This window comes from Rattus norvegicus, chromosome 1 (genome assembly GCF_021556685.1).
Source record: "Rattus norvegicus strain SHRSP/BbbUtx chromosome 1, alternate assembly SHRSP_T2T, whole genome shotgun sequence".
NCBI classification, from domain to species: Eukaryota; Metazoa; Chordata; class Mammalia; order Rodentia; family Muridae; genus Rattus; species Rattus norvegicus.
In genome coordinates this window covers 133,530,376-133,550,978 of record NC_141534.1, presented here as the reverse complement: position 1 = coordinate 133,550,978, position 20,603 = coordinate 133,530,376, and the positions used below count along the sequence as shown (strand labels likewise).

Below are 20,603 nucleotides of genomic sequence, written 5' to 3'. Positions count from 1 at the left end.
TTAGAAGTGGACTTTTGGAAATTAGGTGCTACTTTCCATAGTGTTTTGATACTGAAGACCTCTTGTTAATGCTGATACATTTAATTGATGACACTAATTATGAAAGGGAATGAAGAGGTTAGTAGCTAAGGTTATTTTTCTTTTCTTTCAGATATGGCTTACTTTCCGAAATGTAAAATTTTAGTATTGACAGAAGACTTAAAAAATTATTTTGGAAAACATTCCAGCTTTGAGAAAGCAAAAGAGTGACAGACACAGTGACCTCCCGTCCACCTCTCTCCTAGGTTGATAAGCTGTCAACATTTGCCACATTTGCTTGGTCACTTTCTTTTCCATCACTCTTTGTATTTGCAAAGTGACTATAGACTCTAGAAACATGACCTTACTTACAGTTAGAAGCTCCCTGATTACATCTTCTTGTGGGTTCCAGGGAATGCATGTTTGTTTGGTTAAAATCAGAAACACAGCCAAGACCAAATGTACAACAGCCTATATAGTAATGGTTAGAAGTGTACATTGCTAACAGTGAAATCATGCAAGAATCATATGCCATTAGCATGCACTGTTCTGTGATGCCAGGAACCTGCTCTCCTTTTCCTTTTCTGTCTTTTTGCCCTTCCCCTTTTGTCTTCCTCTAATTTCCATTTTTATTATTGAGTTGTTTGAGAGTAAGTTATGCACCTTGTGATCCTTTCCTCCTAAATGCTTCATGTAGTACCTCTTAATAACTGGGACACATTCTTCTATAACCACCATATGGTGGGTGGAAGAAATATAATCTTGTATTATTAATTGATAGAATTCATATTGAAATAGTTTCTAGTTGTGCCATTACTATTTTTAATAACATTTTTCCTGATGTGTTGCATGTAGCTGTTAATAAATCTTGCATTGATTAAATCTGAAACAGTTCTTCAAATATTTTTGGTCTTTCCTTAACAGTAGTGTTAAGGGATTGTCTGTCAGTTAAGATTTGTTTTTTGCCTCTTCATTGTTATATTAAGGTAATGGCCTTCTGGCATAGTCTCCTGGTAAGTGTTGACATGTGCTTCTGGAGGTAGTTCGATGCCCATCTGATGCTGCTGCTGCTGTTTACTTGGACTGTTGAGTGGAAGTTTTACCTGCCAGTTTTTTCCATTATAAAAGATGCCACCATCTCCTTTGTCGTTGTTGAAGCATCTGTTTCAGTTTACCTAAAAATGTTCAGTTACTGGTTGTAGTGTTCCTTGATGATTCTTGCTTGAGTCAGCTACACATACAGTGATTGCAAATGGTGTTTTTCTGTTCCTTCCCACCTTTTAAACATTATTCAGTGGGTACTCCTTTCCGTTGTAAAGGGATTTTTTTTTTTCTTAACTGTTTCGTTGATACCAACCAATATGAATTCATGGGTTCTTTTTTTTTTTTTATCACATGGGTTTTTCTCAATTATTGTTCTTAACTCATTTTGAAAAATGTTTCAAACTTACCCACATTTGAAACTCTTTGACTTAACTCATTGTTTTGATGTGTTCTGTTTTATTTTTTGATTGCTTCCTTATTTTGTAGAACAGTAAGATAGTCTGGGCTAATCTTACGATTTTCTTGCTGCTACTTTACTTTCTTGTTGCCATAACATGATTATTTTTATTAAAAAATTATCTTATGTGTATGAGTGTTTGGCCTGTATGTGTATCTTTGTATCACTTGTGTGCCTGGTGCCCAGAAGCCAGAAGAGAACCTTGGATTCTCTGGAACTGGAATTACAGACAGTTGTACCAGGGCTTCTGAGAGAGCAGCCAGTATAGAGCCATCTCTTCAGCAACACTTCTCCTCCCTCCCTTTAAGTATAAAGAAACCAAGAATTGGGTAGTAGATAGTTCGGAATTGTATTGTTTTAGAGCCTTTTAATTTGTCAAGCTAAGGAATGTTGGGTTTATGTTGGTAGATTTTAATTTGTCTTTACGTTCTCAAAACTTAGAAGAAAAAAGTCCCCCTCTCTACCATCGAATCCAGGGGCTTGTGCATACCAGGCTTGCTGTCACTAAAGCTAAGTGTTCAGCCTTTTTAAATGTTAAAAATTTCAGGCAGTGCATGATTCTTTGCACTTGATACTTCAGTGGTTGTCTTTGTTTTCCAAATTGTGTTTTGAACGTTATGAGAGTAAGAATCTTATTTCACAAGTCTTTATATGCTCAATGAGTGTGTTTTATAATATTTTGCCATGGTGGTTAGCCATATGTTTTATAGTATGTAATATCCAAATGATTCAGTGTTGTCTCATATCAAAATTAATTCTCTGATGTTTGTTATGTTTTAATTTTGTGGAATCTGTTCTTTTAAGTGAGTTGCTAATTTATGTATTTGGTTTTAAACTTTATTATAGAATAAATGATAAACTTTTTCCACTTTTAAATATCTAATTGTGATTAAAATGTATAATCAGCGAACATCAATATGTAATCTTGCATTATAATGTTTTGTTCTTTACCAAATAGTAATTTTTGTGGGTGTCATTTTAATTATAAAATTAGGTGACATTTAAAACTTTATTAATTTTGTCACATGTTGTATATCCAGTTAACATTTTTTTTATGGAGGTTGAAATAAGTGCCACAATGTTTGGGGCAAAGAATATTTTCTTGAGTTAGAAATCAAAAAGACAGACCTTTTTCTAACTACTTTGTTACTTTGGTTTTCAGTTCCTTATTTGTTTCATTGAGTGAAGTGTGGGGAAGGTGAACAAGACTTGGCTTTCTTAGCTTGAGAGTGCTGGAAATAATGTGTTTGTAATCTGCTTTGATTGCTTGGTTTTGTTTAATGCATGCACTGTGGAATACTATAAAAACACATAAAAGGAGCAGTTAGTCAAGTTTCAGTGAAGCCTGGAATATTTAGCCCCAAGGAATTGATAGCTGAATCAAAGCCTAATTGATACATTTTCATTGCAACTCTTGCTCCTAAGGCTCAGGGAACATCTAAGAAGAGTGGGCAGCAAGGTTGTAAGAATCCAAGGACTAGGAATTCCATTGTGTCTCCAAGCAGCAACAGGTAAACCTGTGGTACCTTAACAACATGGCTGTCTAAACAAGACTCAAAGAAGTACAGAAGCAGTAGACATGCTTAACATGGAAGGCGGAAATTTCACAAGGCTCCACTCATTACAAATCCTTTAAATAGGTAAAGATAGACCATCTTTCAAGAAAAACAAAACAAAAAATGTGAGGGGCAGGAGCTCAAATTGCTTTAAGGAAACAAAGTGGACATGGAAGAGAGGACATGCACAAATAGTAGTAGAAGATAAATAGGGACCAGATTATGGAAAACCTTAAACTCTGTTAAGGTATTTCTTTGTACTAACATCTTAAGCTTCAAAAGAAATTAGTCAAAAGGGTAATGCTTGTGGGATTGATCTAGAGCTCTATGGCAGTATGTGTAAAGTTCTAGGTGAGATTCCCAGAATTGTAAGACCTCAGATGTTGCCTGTGCCCTGGACAGCTCTCTGCCCCCGCCCGACTTTACCTGCCCATTGGGGGTTGGGGGTGAGTTGGCGCAGAGTCAAGGACACAGACCCTGGGAGCAGGTGGGAGGTGCTGCGGCAAGCTCACCTGAGCACTGCTGTGAACTCCTTAATCCCTCCACCTGCTCCCCATTGGTTCCAAGAAAGCGTCTCTTCTAAACAGCAGTTCCTGATTCGCTGGCATTGTTTGTACTGGCAATTCTCGCTCTCTCAGGCAGTCCTCAATTAGGTCCTCCTGTAGGAATGCTGGTGTCATAGGCAGTCTTCAATTAGGTCTTCTTGCAGGAGATGCTTTTGCAGCTGCACAGCCCCCAGTGTTTCCATAGAGGCAGCCCTGCTGTTCCTGCTACAAAGGGTGGGGGTGATTGTGACATGAAGTAATGGCTTTCTAGCAGGAGGTTTGTTTTGTATCTGGAGTATATAATGTCAGTGTCTTATTACTGATGTTAATCTGTTTCCTTAATTAAGGAGGTGTCTGCTGTCTTCTCTGTGAAGTCAGAGTTTTTCCTCTTTATAATTGATATATATATCTTCAGGGAGAATTTTTTTGAAGATCTGCTAATTTCCGGTTTCTCTTTAAACTCTCATCCATTTATTTTAGCATCTATCAGTGGGACTTACAGCACTATTTATCACTGTAGAATTTACCTAGTGGTGATTCTGTAGTTTCTTTGACCCTAACCGTTTATTAATTGACAGTCTTCTGTAATGAAGAGGCGTTCCTTTTCCTTCACTTCAATGTTGATTCATTTTTATTAGTAAGAATATTATTTTGTAGGTCATAGTTGATGTTACTATAAATCATGTTGCCCAGATCACTAGAAAGCTCCTCCCTTGCTCCTGTGTCATTCTGACATGCCCCCTATCCTTTTTGAACCTTTCTTATGAGAAACTCCAGGTTCATTATTTCTGTCTGTTCATCTGTCCGTCCGTCCGTCCGTCCGTCCGTCTGTCCATCCGTCCGTCCGTCCATCCATCCATCCATCCATCCATCCATCTCCCCATCTCAACCAGCTTTTCTAGAGAGCCGTGACTTCTTGTTTTAGAGGATGGCATCTACCTAGATCATGCCAGACAGTGGCAGCTCACACCTTTTATCCCAGCACTGGGTAGGCAGAAACAGGTGGATCTCTGAGTTTGAGGCCATCCTGGTCTACAGAGGACAGTCAAGGCTGTTACATAGAGAAACCCTGCCTCAAAAAGGAAAACAAAACAAACAAGCTGTGTGGTGAACTGTTTTATCTCTGCTGAGTTAGAGAGGTCTTGCTGTTTGTGCTGCACTTCTGTAATGATTTTTTCTTTCCTCTCTTTTCAGCCTAAATGCAGCTATGGCCTTTATTTCTTTGTGTATTTTATCTATTTGTTTTTAATTTTAGAGTTAAAATTCAGGGTGGCTTGCTTACATATCTCCGTTCTCTTTGAAGTAATGGTGTAATCATTTTTTTCTTCTCAGAGGTGGTTGTTTTGGGCTCAGAGGGTGTTCCCCACTTGATATATATCAACTTCTGTTTTCTGTTTTTCTGGACTTTAAACTTTTTCATGTTTTGAGGGAATATACAGTGCTCATAGGTTAATAATTTCCTCTACTGTCAGTGTGAACTGTTTTGTTACTTTTAAGTAATTAAAATTTTTTGTCTGTTTCAGTGGCTGGAGAAAGGTTAAAGAATCTCAGCTTTATGATTTTTCTTTTACAACCATACATGTTCCCGTTTTCTATTTTGTTTTATTATACAACTGCCAGTGATATCCCCCCCCCCTACATTTTGCCTCTGGGAGCTGTGTTTCAGAGTTTCCTTTTACATGGCACCTAGATTTCTTAAGTTACTCCTGTTTCTTCATAACACCAGGATTTTGGAATTCTTCCTTATGTGTTCTTATCTCCCCAGACACTCTTACAATACTTAAAGATTTAGAGTGGCTTTTGTGTTTTCAGAATGGCCCTCGAGCTCCTTTGCTATCCTCTTTTCTACAAAGCCTTGTGTTAGAGCCCAGGGTCAGTTAGAGCTCCAGAAATCAAGTGCAAGGTTTTGGTTTTACAGCCTTCATTCACAGATGCTCTGCATTACATCTGCGTGTGTACTTCATTCTTTGCTACTGGTTAGTGTGTGGTTACAGTGTGTGATTTCCTTTTCATTAACAACAGTAATGTGGAGTGTTTTAGAGTAAGTTATACTGCCACCATTGGTTGCACTCTGAAATCTTTACTTCAAGTGGAGAATCCATTGACTTATACTGTCAGTTGCTATAAAGCTTTTAGTTAGGGAGAGACTATGGCTTTTACCTTCCACTGATGAGCTAGCTAGAGGCTCTAGAATGTTTTGGAGTAGAAATAAATAAACGAACACTGAATATTCTTTCCTCTTTCTCCTAGCATGTGCATGATAGTTATTAGAATCATAATGCTTTTTTTTTCCTGAAAAGCAGTGTTGTTAATTTAAAGGCTTATGTCCATTGATATAAATTAAGAATGCCTTGCTTTTACTAAAATGGGAGTTTTAGGACCTACTCTATTCAGCCAAGAGCTCCCCATGGTACTTTTTATTCTGATAGCAATCTTTTCTGTGGAATTTTCTGAAAAGGTAGCTTCTGATGTTAATCTTTGAAAACCATGTTATACTGTTCCTTCTGCCTTTTTTGTTTGTTTCAGTTTTATGGTCTTGAGAATTGTATGTTGTTTTCAATTTATAACATGAATTATCATAGTCATTTTTCTTAGTTTCCATAAGTATTAAGCAGACCTCATGGCTCTGCACTGAACAGGCATTCTTGTGAGATTTGCTCACCATTTCTTCTACAGTTTGGGCACGTTCTCTGTGGACTTTGTGGGCATGATGCATGGAGTAGAGTCCAGCTCCAGTGCCTAGTTCTAGTTCCATGTTACTAGAAAAGATACATCTTAGATTTATTTCTTCCTTATTGGTCACTTGCCAAAATTAATAGTTTTTATTGAGTCCCTACCACAAAATTCTTTTATTTTTGGCTGAAATTACCCCAAGGTAATTAGTTTTGATTCTGTTCCCTGAACCCTATCTCCTTTTATAGGTTTTATTCTTTACCCCTTTTATGTTGATTTAGAATAGAAACACATATGATATAGTTCTTTGCTACTAGGAGGTAGTGGCTTGGAAAGGATAACTTCTATTAATTATGATTTATTGATACATGTAATTCTTAGACATAGTGATGAGGCACAGAGTTCAGGAAGGAGGGATGTGCAGGTGATGGGAGATGCTTCATGATGCATAGTATCTGATCTGGATAGAAATTGTTTTAAAAACTAAACATGTATAAAGGCATTTTACATACAAAGACTTTGAGTAAAAGACTCAGAATTGAAAGAGTAAAAGTCAGAAGTATACAGAGTTCATGTTTTGACTAGAATGGAGGACTTTTCAGAAATAGAAGAGCTTAAGGGAGTCAGAGCTTGAGACCAGATTGTAGATGTTCACACAAAGGCCTAAATATTGAGTGTTGGATTTTGTTCTTCTGGTGAAGAAATGGACTTGGAAGTGGTGGGTCTTCTTTTATATGCTCGTAATGAATAACGACTAGTGCTTGTCCTTTCATATCAGTAGAGCTTTCTTTCTTAAGGAGTCAGTGTTTAGGGCTGTGGTTTACACAGCATAGAGCTAGGTTCATGTTTTGTTTGCTAGAGATAGATACATGTGTCATTGAAGTAGAAGGCATAGGCAAGGGCCCCTTTCTCAGTCTTCCCTCTATTCTGTTGTCTTCTTTGATCTCTTCCCCTAGACCACACCTAATTAGGCCGTCTTTTTTTTTTTCTTTAATTTTTAAAATATTTTTAAATAGAGATGTTTGGCTTTCATGGTAAATGAGTTGTGTATCATGAGTGATTTTTGTTGGTAGCCCAAACTTTTGAAAGTTTTAAATGAAATCAAATAATATGTACTCTTGTGGGACCTAATTACTAGCATGTCATTTTCTAGTATGTTGGGCTACATTCATAATTCTCCTGGTATTTATTGAGGTCACAGATTAGACACTTCTATAGGTACCTGCCTCCTCCTACCCTCACTGGACTACTTTCCCAATGTAGCCATGTCTATTGTCTATATACTTTATGTTCCATTTTGTGTAGGTTGTGTTTTCTGCATTCACTTGGGATGGATATTGTGGTTGTTTCAAGTTTGAAGCTGAATTATGAATAAAACCTGAACATTTCAACAAATACAAGTCTATGTGGATATATGCTTTTATTTTCATGGGAAAATACAAACAAGTAGGATTCCTGGTCACACAAATGGTTTGCGGTGTAATTGTGTGGTTTTACCATCTCACCAGTAGTGAGTGAAAGTTCTGGTTTCTCCATTTTCACCAACATGTGTTGTCAGTCTTTAAAGCTGAACTTTAAGGAGTATGTCTGCATCATGCTATAACTTAAAATTGTATATCCTTAGTGATTAATAATATTTAACATTTTTCATTTACTTACTGGCTATTCATGTTTTTGGTGAAATGTCTCTTCAAATCATTTGCCTATTTTAAGTTAGTTTTTTTGTGCTTTTATATAAGTGATCTTTATATTTTCAAGATACACTGGGCTTGGCACACACCTGCAGTCCCAGTGCTCTGGAGGCTGAGGTAGATGGAAGGTAAGCTTGGGCCACATAGTGAGACCCTATCACATAACAAACAGGAAACAAGAACAGTTCCTGATAAGCCTTTTTTCACTTGTCTCTGTTTTATTTTGGATTTTTTTTTAAAAAAATATTTTCTTTGAAAGAACCGTTTTGAATTTTGGTTTACTTTGTCAGTGTTTTCATTTAGGGTACCTGGTTTCTGTATACTACCTGCCAAATCTATGTCTTTTAGCAGAATTAAAAAAAAATTAAGGTGTGTGAAAAAATATATATCCTTTTTATTTTTATTTATCCTTGCACACACGCAAATGCACACATGCACACACACACACACAACACGTGCAGCAGATCAGTGGGCAACCTGCAGGAGTTGGTTCATGGTCCTTATTGGACTCATGTGTCAGGCTTGACAGCAAAGAACCTTCACCTGATGAGCCATCACACTGCCCTCTAGCTGGTAGAGGACACTTTTTGCCCTGTGTTTATTTTGGAAGTATAATTGTCTAACTTTTAGATATAAGCCTATGATTCGTTTTGAGTAAATGTTTGTAAATGACAATATTGTTGTCGGTGTGTTTGTTCAAGGATCATTTGTTGCTGAGACTTTTCTTTTCCCACACCTGTGTTGAATATCGTGTGTGTGTGTGTGTGTGTGTGTGTGTGTGTGTGTGTGTCTGTGTGTCTGTGTGTCTGTGTGTGGTCCTACATTTACTATTTGTTGCTTTACACTGAATTGTGTGTGTTTATGTTTAATTACAAGAGCTTACATTGTCTTAAAATCAGGTAGAGTAGGTCCACATATCTTTGTTTATTCCTAAAATTGTTTTAATGGTTGTGCTGTTTTTAACTCTGACCCAGGAACTGGCAAAAGCAACACAGGAGAGGAAGGATCTGTTGTGGGTCAGGGTTTTTGTTCCAGTGCTGTGGAAACTGTGATGGCCAGAGTGACACTTAGCTGTTGTGTTAAGAATAGGAGGCTGCTTGCCTACTTCTGGGGACATCAGGATGGAGAGAAGGGGCAAGAAATGTGGCTATAAACCTCAAAGCCCAACCCTCAGACACTCACTTCCTCCCTTTAAAGCTACAACCTTTTAAAACAGTGCTGGCAGCTGGGGGCCTAGTGTTAAAACACATGAGCCTGTGGAGGACATACTTCATTCAAACCATGGCGTCTCTGTTGCCAGTTGTGAATTGCCAGGTCAGTTGTTGTCAAGACAAGGCCTCTCTTAAGTCACCCTTAATGCCCTAAGTTCACAGAAATTCTCTTCTTGCTGCCCCCCAAATGCTGTGATTAAGGTGTGTACTACTGTGCTGGGCACCATGTCAATTTTGGTTTGGTTTGGTTTGTTTTTTTCCCCCAAGAGATGGGGATTCCCTGTAGCCCTGGCTCTCCTGGAACTCACGATGTAGACAGTGCTGGTCTTGAACTCACAGAGATTCTCCTGCCTCTGCCTCCTGAGTGCTGAGATTAGAGGTGTGCATCACCACTACTGCCTCCCCCCATGTCAGTTTTTATAAGAATGTTTGTTGGGATTTTGATTGTGACTGTGTTGAATCTTTGGTAATTTGAGAAGCAGTGCCATGATAGTTTGGAGAATGTCCATGAATGAGCATGGCATCGCCATTATTTTACAACTAACTGAGTTTCTTTTACTGTTTCTTAGTATTTACCATAGTCTTACATATGTGTTGTTAAATTTATCTCTAAATATGATTTTGAGCCCAAATAAATGACATTTAAAAATTTTTTTTTTAAAAGATTTATTTATTTATTATATATAAGTACACTGTAGCTGTCTTCAGATACACCAGAAGAGGGCATCAGATCTCTTTACAGATGGTTGTGAGCCACCATGTGGTTGCTGGGAATTGAACTCATGACCTCTGGAAGAGCAGTCGGGCGCTCTTAACCGCTGAGCCATCTCTCCAGCCCGACATTTAAAAATTTTAAATTTTGGGCCTTCATGGAAAGATGGCTCAGAGGATTAAGAGCATACATTGTTTTTGTAGATAATCCAGGTTTGGGTTCCCAGCTCCCATACTGGGTGGCTTACAGCCACTGGTAACTCCCTCTCCAGTGGTCTCTGGCCTTCATCGGCACCTTTGCTCTCCTGCATAAACCTATAGGCAGACATATACATAGATTTAAAAATAATTAAATCTTAAACAATTTTATATGTACATAAATAATAAATGTAATGATACATTTAAAAAATTAAATTTGTATTTGCCATTTTTAGTGTAGAAAAATGCAATTAGTTTAGGGCTTATGTCCTACTCTTTTAGATTCACCTTTTAGTTTTAGTCACTTTAGTATATACTCTGAGCATTTTCTGTATATGTTGTCATGTTAGTGTGCAGAGAAGCTATTTTACAGTTTGGGTGTGTTTTCCTTGCACTAATTGAAGTGGTTACGACACCCACAAAATGGTGACTAGAAATGACGAGTGGACATAACTGCCTTTTTTTTTTTTTGCTGCTACTCTTAAAGAGGGAGGTCCATCTATACCATCAAGGATGGTTAAGTTGTAGATGCCCTTTCTGGATGAAGAATTACCGGTACATCTCTAGTTGCTGAGATTTCTACTCCTCCCTTTATGAATGGGTGTTTTGTTGTGAATACATAGCTTTCAATACATGGATTAAAATTAAGTGAATGGGTAGTATCTTAATCTAGAATCTTAATATAGTGAATTACATTTTTTTGGACTGTTGAACCAATCTTGTTTTCTTGAGATGAACCTCAATTGTATTATGTTCCTTTTTCATATATTTGGCCTGATAATTTTGTAAAGAATCTTTGCATATGTACACACTAGTAATATTAATATATTGTTTTTTTTTCTTGTGTCCCTTTGCTTCTTTTTTATATGAGGGTTATTTATCTTGTTCTTCAATAGATTAAAGAGCATTTCCTCTTTTTTTTCCTAAAAGAGATTGTATAATACTGACATGAAATCTGTAGGCATAAATTTTTTACAACCTACTTTTAATAAGGGTTCAGCTTTTCCTTACCCAGCAGAGGAAGAGTTACTAGGATACGGGGGGAGTGGACCTATTCAGCAACAATTCTTTGTAGGTGAGCTCAGTCTTTCTTAGCAGTTCAGTCCTGTAGCAAACATCAAATATGTCCTCTAGGCAGGCAACACCAGGCACGAACCAGCAGCAGTAGTTCAATCCTGAGGGAACTGCAGGGTTCACTGACCAACTTGAGTGAGGTCATAGAAGCAACAAACTGCCTCTCAGTGGTGCATCACAAGATGAACTCAACAATGCTAAGTGTCCTTGGTGAAGAATAGGGGGGGGGGAGCAAACCAAACCAATGCTCAATGCTCATCTCCCACTATTTGTGGGGTCATAGTTATACTCTTTCATCACAGGCCTTTTCACATGTTTGCTATATCAAAACATTCTTTCACCCGTGACTGTTTTAGGAAAACATTTTTCACGTGTCTGCTCCTTTCACCTGTGTGCCCCAGCAAAACATCATTGGACACAACTAACATAAACTAACTAGAAGTTTCTATTTCAGAAATCTTTAGCTGTTTAAAGAATTCACTAATGAATTTACTGGGCCCATTAGGGTCTAGAATCTTCTCTGTAGTAAAAGCCTTTGATTATGATTTTAATTTTTCATTAGACTTGGAATTTATATATAGTTTGTTTGCTGTTTGCTGCGATAATCTGTTTCATGGAATTTTCTCTGCTTCATTTAAGTTGTCAAATTTACCGGCACAAGTTGTCCTTAGTATATGTTTCATATTTGAAGAATTTTCAGCAAAATGCTTTTTCAAAAAAATAATAATAGTAGTAGTTTGTTTCTTCCTTTTCTTAACTAGTCTAGCTAGGGGTTCTCAGAACCAGTCACCTTTATTTTAGTGATTTGGCATATATTTCTTTATGTACATGTTTTTATGTACTCGAGCAGTTTTTACTGTTATTTCCTCAGTTCTGCTTTAAGTTTAATGTGTTGTTTTTCTTAAAACTTTGTTCTTTTTCTGAGTTGGAGTTGTAGATTTCCAAATGTATTTAGCTTTACTTTATAATCTGATAATTTAGTTACCACTTAGCTTTTTTTATGATTCTTGAGTTGTATATGTTTTAGAACCGTATATACTTATAAATATTTTAAAATTGCAAGTAACTTTTTATCAATCTTTACTTTGTAGTCAGAAATAATTTTTTGTGTGAGTTCACTCCTTATACATTTATAGTCCTGTATATGCTTGTGTTGAATATGCCAGGAGACATATGCACTTGAATATTTGTTTATGTGGTTAGTTGTAGCGCTCAGTTAATCCAAGTTGGTTTATAATATTAGTCATGGGTTAGATATCTTTACTGAGTTTCCTGTCTATTAATTTACTGTTGTGAAGGGATTTTGGATCTTGAAGTATAATTGTGATTTATCTGTTCTTTGGTTCTGTAATGCTTGCTTCATGTATGTTGTAACTTGCTATGTAAACATTTGTAATTTATTTTGTAATTTTGAAAGGCTGACTTATGAACTGTCCTTTTATTCCTGGTAGTAGTCCAACTCCTGAAATCGTTCTCCAGTGGGAACCGGGTGCACGACCTAAATTTATTTCTGATACTCTGTTCTGCCTGTTGCAGGCTCAGTCCTATTTAAACCCTATTTAGACGCTCACTGCAAGTTGTAGGTTCTGTACCTACTTGTGCATTCTCTCTGCCTCTCCTCCTCTCTGTCTCTCTTCTTCCCTCCCTCCTTCCCCCTCCTTTTGTGAAAGGGTTTTTCTGTAACAGAATCCAGGTGTCCTTTGAACTTCGTAGACCAGAAGCTGGCCTTGAACAAACAGATCTGCCTGCCTCTGCCTCCCCAATGCTGAGATTAAGGGCATACCTCACCATGCCCAGCTGTGGTCTTTATTTCAGAACAACTGGCTATAAAGCATGGATTACCAAAGCTTCATCACAGGTTTGATTGATTTGCTAGAGTAGCCTATAGAACTCAGGGGTTACTTTCTCTTTGTTTACCTATTGTACATGTGAATATTTTATATCAAGCATATCAGATTTTTAAAGATTGTTGTTGTAAAATATAAAAATAAAAAAAAGTATAGCTGTCTTTTATCCCGTTAGGTCCGGCACCTCAGTACCCCAAGATATCTGCTATATATCTTGGTGGAATCACATCCCAACTCCGCGGCGGCCCATTTTCTCCTGCCGCTGCACATTTTCCTATACTCAAATGGTTACATAAAAGAACACACAACACAATAATCTTAGATCCAATTGATAAGATATAATTGCCCACTTAAACATACAAAGCCCGGTACCATCCATCCCTTAGGAACATTGATAACAACCTGTAAATACACAGAGCAGAATCTTAATGTCACCTGCTAAACTGTCCTGCCACGGCTTCTCTGCCCCTCTCTCCCTCCTATCTCTTCCTCTCTCTCTCTCTCTCTCTGTCTCCTCTTTCTTCAAACTTCTCTCCCACCCATCCTTCCTTCTCCTCCAATGACAGGCCTCCTTCTATCCTGTACTTGCCCCTCACCTATACTTTACAAATTCAATGGGGAGGTGGTCTGGTTAAGTCACCTGAGTTCTGAGTCTGTGACTAGACCGCTGTCCTTGGGGCAGTGGAATTAGCATCAAAATATGGATACCTTCAGGGCAAACCACAACAAAAGACTTCGTAATACATTTCATGAATATAAGGCAGTATCCTTGGGAAATGAGGTACCATTCTGAACATAGAAGTTCTGTTTGATACATACCTTATATATAATTTTATATAATATTTTGTGTATAACTATGTTATTAATTCAACCAACAGGAAGACTAGATATTAATTCAACAACATGAAGACTAGATATGGGATTTTCTGCATCTCTAGTCATGTCAGTACTCAAAATGTCTGACTTTGAATATTTGAATTGGGTGCTAATCTGTGAAGGGTGTAGGGAAGAATATTGCAGAGAGCACAGATGAACTGCCAGAGAGAGGAGCTGCAGAGTCCAAGGTATATGGATAGGCATAGGGAGCTCTCTACACATGCTACCTGTCCTCTAGACAGCCATGTGTCTAGTAGTCTGTCCTTTGGGTTTTTACAAGATTTCATTACTTAGGTATGATTTATTACATCTTAGCTGTTAGTGACCAACTCATTTAGCCTTTTTTTCTACTTAGACAACTTGGAGTATATCTTATGGTAATTTTAATCATTATTTGGTCTGTTTGGGAAGACCAGTCATATCCGGTCTTATTTCAGGATCCCCAAGTCACCAGTCATCTCATTTTAAAAAGATATCATTACCACTCTAGAGATTCCAAGAAGTGAAACTTTAGGCTGAGAGCGAGGACAGAGAACAGAGATCACATATTTATTCTTGGTATATCACAGTGTTACTCCTAGTAATGTCATTAGCCTATATTGTCTTGAACAGTTTGAATTTTTTCCACTTTACTCGATTCAGCTAAGGCAGTAACTGAAATGTGGTTTTACATGGCAGTTGAAATCATCCCTAGATGTTCACCTTGGCTTCACTACCTTCCAGTTGTATGATTTTAAAAGTTGCTTCTTTATTATGTCCATTTCATTGTATCAAAAATAGGACACTAATGACTTTTTTGGCCTTTATCAGTTAATATATGCCAAGTAATTAGTGTACTGATTTATTGTAACACTGTGTTGCAATTTTTGTATTGGGCCTTCTCTGAGCATCTTCTCTGTAATTTCAATTTCTTCTAATAGTACTTCCTTCCCAGCTAGTATTTTCTTATTAAGGGTTTTTCCACTAACCTACCACATTTAATCCTTATCTGTTTTATGTTAAGTTCTTTTCCACTAGGATACAAGTTCTTTGAGGTGAGAAATAAAGGTAGGGATTTATCCCTAGAACTTGGAAATATGTGGAATGTATTACAGTCTAAGTAACTATATTCTGAGTTGTGTGCCAGATATTGACCTAAGTCCTGAAGATATAAAAACTGAGTGGTGTACAGAGATCGTTAAGAATGCACGTGCCATGTAGTGGGGGAGGTTTATACCTGCAGCACTGCAGTGCTCTTGCTCATTTGAAGTGGTGATGATTGTAAGGTTTCCTGGGCTTGGCCTGACTGATGGTGTCAGTGAACTGTACATTTAAGGTCATTTCCTGGAAGGGGTTAGTGTGTAAAGTTACAGAGCTTGATGGTTTAGGCAATATATGTAGTCCAGGCTAAGGACAATATAGATAAATGGATAGCAGAGGAGGATAGGACTAGCAACTACACACCCGCAGGTTTTTTATTCTCAGCTACATGTGACAGTGAGTTTTGGGGGCTCAGTTAGATATTTTATAACTGTCTGCAACATTAAATTAAACTTCAAAGTTAGTTTCTGAGAGTGTTTTTCATTATAGATCATTATAAAAGAATTGTAAAAACTTGATTTTTAATAATTGCCTTTTGGAAATTATTTGAGAAATATGATCAAAACATGAGTAATACTGGTTTTTCTATAAATTTGAGGAGCAAATTTATATATATATGTATATATATATGTATGTATGTATATATATACATACATGTTATACACACACACACACACACACACACACACACACCACACACACACACACCCCATGCTATATTAAATTTCTACTTAATCAGTTACTTACCATAAAGGAATCTGCTAAACCATTATGTCCACTCTGATACACAAAGCAAGTACTAAAAATAACTATTTAGATGGAGGACCAATAAAAATAGCACTCTAAATTACTGGACTAAAGTTGAGGTATTTATTTACTTTCTATATTTTAATACAATTAGGCTAAAAGCCTAAAGTATCTTTTAAAAATAAGCTTCTTACTACATTTGCCATGAAAAGAGGCTGCTTTTATGTGTCTTTTAATGTCTGATGTTTAATATTTAATTTGCAAATGTAAAAACAGTATTTGGCAGTTTGATTCCTTTAAAGGATGTACCCTTTTAGAAACAAAAATTATGAACTCACAATAATTAAAACTGCTAGATTAGAGTCTTAACACTTGATTTCTTTTTTTTTTTTTTTGTAGGCAAGGTAGTAGAATATTTTATTATTTCATTTATAATTGACGTGATAGGGCTCAGGGTAGGATGGGCAGTATCATCCCTGGTCAGATGGTCTTGAATGGTCTAAGAACTCTGCTAGCAAGTTGTAAGGAGCAAGGCAGTGAGTATTCTGTTTCAGAGCCGTGGTGATCTGATAGCACGCATGGGATTATTTCTATCTTTCTGCACCTGTTGAGGCCCGTTTTTTGACCAACTATATGGTCAATTTTGGAGAAAGTACCATGAGGAGCTGAGAAGAAGGTATATCCTTTTGCTTTAGGATAGAATGTTCTATAAATATCTGTTAAGTCCATTTGGCTCATGACTTCTCTTAGTCTGTCTACGTCTCTGTTTAATTTCTGTTTCCATGATCTGTCCATTGATGAGAGTGGGGTGTTGAAATCTCCCACTATTATTGTGTGAGGTGCAATGTGTGTTTTGAGCTTTAGTAAGGTTGCTTTTATGTATGTAGGTGCCCTTGTATTTGGGGCATAGATATTTAGGATTGAGAGTTCATCTTGGTGGATTTTTCCTTTGATGAATATGAAGTGTCCTTCCTTATCTTTTTTGATGACTTTTAATTGAAAATTGATTTTATTTGATATTAGAATGGCTACTCCAGCTTGCTTCTTCTGACCATTTGCTTGGAAAGTTGTTTTCCAGCCTTTCACTCTGAGGTAGTGTCTGTCTTTGTCTCTGAGGTGTGTTTCCTGTAGGCAGCAGAATGCAGGGTCCACGTTGCGTATCCAGTTTGTTAATCTATGTCTTTTTATTGGGGAGTTGAGGCCATTGATGTTGAGAGATATTAAGGAATAGTGATTATTGCTTCCTGTTATATTCATATTTGGATGTGAGGTTATGTTTGTGTGCTTTTCTTCTCTTTGTTTTGTTGCCAAGACGATTAGTTTCTTGCTTCTTCCAGAGTATAGCTTGCCTCCTTATGTTGGGCTTTACCCTTTATTATCCTTTGTAGTGCTGGATTTGTAGAAAGATATTGTGTAAATTTGGTTTTGTCATGGAATATCTTGGTTTCTCCATCTATGTTAATTGAGAGTTTTGCAGGATACAGTAACCTGGGCTGGCATTTGTCTTCTCTTAGGGACTGTATGACATCTGTCCAGGATCTTCTGGCCTTCATAGTTTCTGGCGAAAAGTCTGGTGTGATTCTGATAGGTCTGCCTTTATATGTTACTTGACCTTTTTCCCTTACTGCTTTTAATATTCTTTCTTTATTTTGTGCGTTTGGTGTTTTGACTATTATGTGACGGGAGGTGTTTCTTTTCTGGTCCAATCTATTTGGAGTTCTGTAGGCTTCTTGTATGCCTATGGGTATCTCTTTTTTTAGGTTAGGGAAGTTTTCTTCTATGATTTTGTTGAAGATATTTACTGGTCCTTTGAGCTGGGAGTCTTCACTCTCTTCTATGCCTATTATCCTTAGGTTTGATCTTCTCATTGAGTCCTGGATTTCCTGTATGTTTTGGACCAGTAGCTTTTTCTGCTTTACATTATCTTTGACAGTTGAGTCAATGATTTCTATGGAATCTTCTGCTCCCGAGATTCTCTCTTCCATCTCTTGTATTCTGTTGGTGAAGCTTGTATCTACAGCTCCTTGTCTCTTCTCTTGATTTTCTATATCCAGGGTTATTTCAATGTGTTCTTTCTTGATTGCATCTATTTCCATTTTTAATTCCTTCAACTGTTTGATTGTGTTTTCCTGGAATTCTTTCAGGGATTTTTGTGTCTCCTCTCTATGGGTTTCTACTTGTTTATTTATGTTTTCCTGGAATTCTTTCAGGCATTTTTGCGATTCCTCTCTGTAGGCTTCTACTTGTTCTCTAAGGGAGTTCTTCACGTCTTTCTTGAAGTCCTCCAGCATCATGATCAAATATGATTTTGAAACTAGATCTTGCTTTTCTGGTGTGTTTGGATATTCCATGTTTATTTTGGTGGGAGAATTGGGCTCTGATGATGCCATGTAGTCTTGGTTTCTGTTGCTTGGGTTCCTGCGCTTGCCTCTCGCCATCAGATTATCTCTAGTGTTACTTTGTTCTGCTATTTCTGACAGTGGCTAGACTGTCCTATAAGCCTGTGTGTCAGGAGTGCTGTAGACCTCTTTTCCTGTTTTCTTTCAGCCAGTTATGGGGGCAGAGTGTTCTGCTTTCGGGCATGTAGTTTTTCCTATCTACAGGTCTTCAGCTGTTCCTGTAGGCCTGTGTCTGGAGTTCACCAGGCAGGTCTCTTGCAGGGGAAAAGTTGGTCCTACCTGTGGTTCCAAGGCTCAAGTTTGCTCGTGGGGTACTGCCTAAGTCCTCTCCGCAGCGGCAGCAACCGGGAAGATCTGCGCCGCTCTTTCCGGGAGCCTCCGTGCACCAGGGTTCCAGATGGCGTTTGGTGTTTTCCTCTGGCATCTGGATGTGCGCAGAGTGCAGTCTCTTCTGGTTTCCCAGGCGTGTCTGCCTCTCTGAAGGTTTAGTTCTCCCTCCCACGGGATTTGGGTGCAGAGAACTGTTTATGCGGTCTGTTTCCTTCAGGTTCTGGCGGTGTCTCAGGCGCAGGGGTCCTGCCGCTCCTGGGCCCTCCCTTACGGGAACCCAGAGGCCTTATACAGTTTCCTCTTGGGCCAGGGATGTGGGCAGGGGTGGGCAGTGTTGGTGGTCTCCTCCGCTCTGCAGCCTCAGGAGTGCCCACCTGACCAGGCGGTGAGGTCTCTCTCCCACAGGGTTTGGGAGCAGAGAGCTGCTGCGGGCTGGGATCTGCGGGTGTGGGAACACTTGATTTCTTTAAAGTCATGTTTCATTTTCATAGATAAAGCAGATTTAATTGGTGGTTAGTGACTTTCTGTATCATTGTGTTAACACTGGTGTTGATCCTGGTTGAGATGAGGAGTGGGGTCTGATTTAGCCATTTTTACCTTTTACTCAGATGTCTCTAGGTATGATGTTCTTTATGAGCCTGATGTATTGGGTGGTTTTCTTATTGAGCGGAATTGTTAAAATGATGTTTTCTATTCATTTTTGCCCTTCTAGATTCATTATCTTATTTTTTTGTTTGCTTAAGAAGACAGCTGGTGAAAGTATAAGTGTGCATCTAGTATTGGGGCACAGACACATTTTAGCATAATGCAAATCATTGCCACTAGTGTGTTTTCTTTTTAAAAACATAATGCAATATTTTGAACTATTTTATACAACTTTAAGCATAAAGATACCATGTGATATAGAGACCAGGAAAATAGGACCTAGGACTCCAATTTTGAATCACATATTGCATTTATTACTGAACATTTAAGCAATAGTTCCTGAAAAAAAAAATGGGTGTAACATTAGACACTATTGGTTGGCTTTAATTGGCTAAGCAAAACAAATGCCCTTTGGCAACTGAACTTTGCATCATTCATCAAATATTTTTGGAGTTATCTACCAAGAATGGAATTGAGTATTAGACTTTTATAATAATGATTCTCTAGAGTCAAGAATAATAACACAGCTCCTTTCTTTATCCTTTTTTCTTCCTTAAGGAATTGCATCTTGTGGAAAAGGAACAAAGAAGAACTTTCTGCAAGGATAAAATGTAAGACTAATTGGTATCTAGTAAGACATTTTTCCTCTAACCATGTTATAAAATGTAACCATAGTGAACCATTTCCTAAAAATTAAGCTATTTTTGTGACCTTGGATGACAGTAATTTTAGAGTTTATCTGGAGGATTAGTTTAGATCAGTTGAGGAATTTGTAAGATCTCACTGAAATGTGTAATATTGAACGTATGTTATCAAGTTTTCTTATTTTATCTGGCCTTCCTAAGATAACCTTTAAACTTTTCACTTCGTGTACTTCCATGTAAAATTTTAATTAATATGTTAATTTTCATCTTCATTAGAACATTGCGGTTTTCTGGTGATAATAAATAGGAAAAAAATAAGGTTAAAGGACATAAATTAAATAATTCAAGGGAAGATTTTTAAATAAAAAGTCAAAGGAAGTCTATCCATGACTCAGAGGCGAAGGTCAAAGAGAAAATGAGAATACATTTGAGGGGTTGTTTAGAGGATTGAGTATTTTGTGAGGATTTGAAGTTGCTGCCTTCTTGAGCCCATGTTTACAAAGGTATGGATTAAGTTACCTTGATCACATCAGCCTAGGTAAGTGCTTACAATAAGCTAGTGAGATGGTCGTCCTCAGAGCCTTCATAAGTAAAACCTCATCTGAACTTTACTTTTTATTTAAGGTAGAAGAGACATAAATTTTGTTAATATTAGATTATTTAAAGTTAAGTAGTTTAGAAACATTAATGGGGATTGAACCTGGTAGTTATATTAGAAAAATCTCAGGGAAGGTATGGGCTTTGTTGTTATTGTTTCTTTGGGTTTTTTTCCCTTTGTCATTTCAAGAATACTTCTGCTGCTGGGCATAGTGACATACCTAATTCTACCTCAGGGAAGCTGAGGCAAGAGGATCAGA

General features: G+C 37.5%; 1 protein-coding gene across 18 annotated transcripts in view; it reads left to right on the top strand.

Annotated features, from left to right (window-relative positions):
* Positions 1-20,603, top strand: part of Mef2a (myocyte enhancer factor 2a) — a 133,993-nt gene that overhangs the window by 7,253 nt on the left and 106,137 nt on the right. For 12 of the 18 annotated variants that reach the window (NM_001014035.3, NM_001437575.1, NM_001437580.1 and 9 more), the window contains 1 exon segment: positions 19,661-19,713. The gene's annotated coding sequence lies outside the window, so the exon portion shown is untranslated. 18 annotated transcript variants of the gene reach the window in all.